Genomic DNA, 5,431 nt, shown 5'->3' with positions numbered 1-5,431 from the left:
TGCACACTCCGAGGGGCTCCGAGGCATCCTCCACGCACTCCTGTGCCGCCTCTCCCTGAAATGTACGCAGTATGAAGGCAGGAATGCAGCCCATCTCATTTGGTGCTGTCTGTGTGATATGGTTTCGATCTGTGTCCCCAGCCAAATCTCATCTTGAATTGTAATCCCTGTGTGTCCAGGGAGGGAAAAGATTGGATTGTGGGGGTGATTTCCCCCACACTGTTCTCCTGATAGTGGGTGAGTCTCATGAGATCTGATGGTTTTAAAAGTGGCGGTGTTTCCTTTGCTCATGCTCACTCTTTCTCCTGCTGCCTTGTGAAGAAGGTGTCTGTTTTACCTTCCACCATGATTGTAAGTTTCTTGAGGCCTTCCCAGCCCTGTGGAACTGTGAGTCAATGAAACTTTCTTTGTTTATAAATTACCCAGTCTCAGTTAGTATTTTTTTTTTTTTTTCAGATGGAGTCTCATTCTGCGGCTCACTGCAACCTCCACCTCCCGGATTCAAGCGATTCTCCTGCCTCAGCCTCCCAAGTAGCTGAGATTACAGGCATGCGCCACCATGCCTGGCAAATTTTTGTGTTTTTAGTAGAGACGGGGTTTCACCATGTTGGTTGGCCAGGATGGTCTCAATCTCTTGACCTCGTGATAGGCCCGCTTTGGCCTCCCAAAGTGCTGGGATTACAGGTGTGAGCCACTGTACCCGGCCTCAGGTAGTATCTTTATAGCAGTGTGAGTATGGGCTAATACAATGTGCAGGGCCTTAAGCTGTGGCTGACTGGTAGAAGCAGCTCAATAAATGGTGGATGGATGGATGGATGGATGGATGGATGAATGGATTCACTAATTACTGACTCACTTGTTGGGTGTGGTAGAGCATCAGATCACAGACCTTAGAGCCTGGCTTCCAAGGTTTGAATCTGTGATATACTGACTCCATAATATTAAGTGATTTATGTAATGTTCCCATGCCTCAGTTTCCTCATCTGTAAAATAAAGTCCAAAGATTTCTGTTCTTTTTCAATATGGCCAATTAAGAACCTGCACAAACCCTCCCACTAACAGCAGCTAGAAATTCTGGGTAGAATGAAAAATGCCTGTCTTGTTGATTATTGTCTTGAGCTGACTAGGAAGTGTGGAGTACTCAGGCCAGGATAGAGAAAAGATGGGACCCAGAGAGGAAGGTGGACACTGAATCTGGCTTTCCTGGGAGGTATGGAAAGATGTGGCCACTGCTCCATCTCTGAAACAAAAAGCTGAACTTATTGCTTGTTCAGCATGGGAGAGCTATAATTGTAAGGCTCAGACTGCCCGAACAAAGCAAACTGCTGGCCTTCATAGTGTTTCAGGAAGAGTGGAGTTCAGGCATAGGAGGCTTTCAGAAGTGGGAGGGCTTGGGGAATGATTGATCTCTAACTGAGGGAGACTAGTTATTGGAGAGGGGCTACTGCTGGTTGGTTGACCAAAGAAAGTGGTCACTACTAGATTGAGACGGACTTAATGCTGGTGTTTGCTTGTTGCTGTGGCCAGACAACAGCCTATCTTTTCATTTTGAAGTTGGAGAATTGAAATTTTTTATTCTCATAGGCAAACCTGAGCATCATTTTTTGACTACTTTTGTGGCTAGAGGTCAGAAGACAAAGCACAGAGCCTAGCCATGCAGGAGAGTCTAGTGGAAGACCATTCCTTCAATGTGGGACTCCATGGGCTATACCTCACTGTCATGGGAAACTAGAAAATCTGTTTCCCCTTTGGATACTACATCGACACTGCCTGTAGCAAACTTTGGTGCCAAGTGGAGCAGGAAAAGCATTCTCTAAGAATTAATAACTATAACCTGAACTTCGTGTGTGTGTATGTAGCCTGAATCCACATTTCCTCAACTATCCAAAACAAGGGACTTTAGTTTAAAGGAGTGTCAGATTGGAAGTGCCTCAATTGTTTGACAGAAGTAAATACAATTACTTTCTAAAGGACTCTGCCTTTACCTCAGGCCTCAGAAAATTTCCATAAAGTTCCACAGCAAATGAGCAGTTCAGAGTAAAAAAAAAATCACTAAATATACAAGGAAACAAGACACCATGAGGGAAAGTCAACAGAAACAACAGGCAGTAGAATCAGATCAGCCAAACATTTAGATACTAAAAATAGCAGGACTGGAAAATAAATGTGTTTTATGGAAGAAATAAGAGGCTTGGATGTATTAATGAAGAACAAGCATACTTGAAAAAGAACCAAACATACTCTTAGAAATAAAAACATGACAATCAAAATGAAAAACTCAAAAGATAGCTTAACCACAGTTTAGACATGACCAAAGAAGGAATTGATGAACTGAAGGATAAGGCAAAAGACATTAGGAGAGTTGCACTCCTGAAAGATAAAGAACTGGGAAATATAAAGAACATGAGGACTTGCATGCAAATGTAAGCATATTGCTAATTGGATTTCCAGAAAATGAAGAGAGATAGAATAGGAGTAGGGGCAATATTTGAAGAGGATTATGGCTGAAACTATTTCAGATATAATGAAAGATAGCAACCCACAAATTTAAGAAGCCCAATGACTCTCAAGCAAGCCAAAGAAAAAGGATTCCACACGAGTCACATAAGAATAAAAATACAGAACATTGAAGACCAAGAGAAGTCTTATAAAAGAGCCCAAGAGAAAATATAGATTATCTTCAAAGATAGTTACGCTGAGAACTTACTATTCAGGAGCAACAATGGGAATTAGGAAACAGAGAAATGATGTCTTCAAAATGCTCAGAGCAAATGATTACCAACCTAGAATTCAATATCCGGTGAAAAAATTAAAGATGCAAATGATTGTCAACCTAGAATTCAATATCCAGTGGAAAAAATAAAGACACAAAGGATTACCCACCTACAATTCAATATTCAGTGAAAAAAATAAAGACAATCATAGGCAAATAAAAATCAAGAAGGTGTCCCACAAACAACCCTTGCTTAAGGAAATTTTTTGTAAAATTAATTTTATTTTTTAAGACAGGGTCTCACTCTGTTGCCCAGATGGGAGTGCAGTGGTGCAATCATGGCTCACTGCAGCCTTGAACTCTCAGACTTGGGTGATCCTCCCACGTCAGCCTCCTGAGTAGCTGGGACTGCAGGTGTGCACCACTATGCCCAGCTAATTCTTGTTTTTTTTTTTTTTTTTTTTTTTGTAGAGATGGGGGTCTCCATATGTTGCCAGGGCTGGTCTGGAACCCCTAGGCTCAAGCAATCCACCCACCTCAGCCTCCCAAAGTGCTGGAATTACAGGTGTGAGCCCACCATGCCCGGCCACTTGAGGAAGTTTTAAAAGATATGTTTGAGCCAGAAGGAAAATAACCCCAGATGAAAAAATTGGGGTATAAGAAGAGATGAAAGTCGAAGAGATTGTCATATGTGGGCAAATCTAAACAATTATTGGTGGTAAAAATGTCATGTGGTGTTTAAATGAAGATAAAAGAAAAATACAAGGTAATAATCATCTTAAAGTTAGGAGGGAAATAATTGGAATTAAAAGGTTCTATGGCCCTGCGATGTTCAAGGGGAGGGTAAAGATATGAATTTACTAGAAACTTTGATGAACTACCACTAAAGGAATGGAATTAGCATATACATTCTAACTCTTTAAAGGGTTATGTATGTTTCCTCCCAGTCTGCTTCTTCGTGATGTCTTTTGAAGGGTAAATATTTACAATTTTGATGGTCTAGTTGATCAGTTTTTTTCTTTGATGGATCACACTTTTGGTGTCATATTTAAGAAATCTTTGCCTAATCCAAGGTCACAGAGATTTTCTCTGATGTTTTCTGCTAGAAGTTTTCTAGTTTTTGGAGTTAATTTTGGGGTGGGGTGTGAAGAAAAGGTTGAGGTTCACTTTGTTGCCTCGGGACATTGACTTGTTCCAGCATTATTTGTGTTAAAGGCTGTCCTTTGCAGAGTGGGGGAATTCTCTTTTCTTTTCTTTTTTTTTTTTTTTTTGACAGGGTCTTGCTCTGTCACCCAGGCTGGAGTGCAGTGGCGAGATATCGGCTCACTGCAACCTCGACCTCCTGGGCTCAAGCAATCCTCCTGCTTCAGTCTCCTGAGTAGCTGGAACTACAGGTGTGCGCCACCACACCCAGCTAATTTTTAAAATTTCTTTTGTAGAGGTGGGGTCTCGCTATTTGCCCAGATTGGTCTTGAACTCCTGAGCTTAAGCAATCCTCCTACCACGGCTTCCCAAAGTGCTGAGATTACAGGTGTTAGCCATTGCACCCAGCCTGAGTGGGAGATTTTTACACCCCTCTCTCAGGAGTTGATAGCAAGTAGGCAAATACTTGGTAATGACAGATTTAAGCAGCATGGTCAAGAAGCTTGACTTGACGGACTCACACAGAAGGCCAAGGGCAGGACTACACGGGGCCGTCATGGAAGCTGACCACATGCTGGGCCATAGAGAGAGACAGCCGCTGTGAAGGCTTGCCGTCTCAGAGACTGTGTTTTCTGACCGACCTCAGTACCAGTTAGAACAATAATGATGATGGCGATAAAATAGTTTGAAATCGCCCTTATCTGCAAAGTAAGGAAGAAGACATCATCATGAACATTAGGAGGGCAGTCTGGTACCTGTCTCACAGGGCAGTTGAGAGACCTAACAGCCGCTATCCAGAAAGCACTTCTTAATTTTTTTAATTAATTAATTAATTTTTGAGATGGAGTTTTGCTCTTGTTGCCCAGGTTGGAGTGCAATGGTGTGATCTCAGCTCACTGCAACCTCCACCTTCTGGGTACAAGCGATTCTCCTGCCTCAGCTTCCCTAGTAGCTGGGACTGCAGGATGCGCCACCACGCTCCGCTAATTTTTGTATTTTTAGTAGAGACGGGGTTTCACCATGTTGGCGAGGCTGGTCTCGAACTCCTGACCTCAGGTGATCTACCTGCCTCAGCCTCCCAATGTGCTGAGATTACAGGCGTGAGCCACTGCGCCTGGCCCATATTTTAAAATAATAATAATAATTATTATTATTTTTGTAGAGACAGGGTCTCCTTATATTACCCAGGCTGGTCTCAAACTCCTGGGCTCAAGCACATAAAGCACTTCTAACAGTGTCTGGCAGGCACTGCGAGAGCCAATGATGGGAGACTCAACCTCCTCCCCCTCCTTCGTGGCTTGTTTTCTGATTCATGTACTTGTTACTTGCTGGGTGCTGTCTGTGGGATCAGTCAGGCACTTGGCTGCCTAGAATTCTGTCCCACCGCACTGTGATGAGCCCAACAGCCAAGATCCCTGCGAGCTCAAAGCTCAGGAGGCGGTGCCTAGGGGCTTGGCTGGTCCACAGTGAAGACCTCCGTTGGGCCATCCAGTGGCAAAACAGGGTAGGACAAAGGAGGCCGTGAGTGCAGTGTACAGCACACAGGACTCAGAGACCCCAAACTTGGGGCCGTGT

Source organism: Pan troglodytes, chromosome 11, assembly GCF_028858775.2.
Source record: "Pan troglodytes isolate AG18354 chromosome 11, NHGRI_mPanTro3-v2.0_pri, whole genome shotgun sequence".
Taxonomy (NCBI): domain Eukaryota; kingdom Metazoa; phylum Chordata; class Mammalia; order Primates; family Hominidae; genus Pan; species Pan troglodytes.
The sequence above is the reverse complement of the archived record's forward strand: the minus strand, read 5'-3'. Positions refer to the sequence as shown.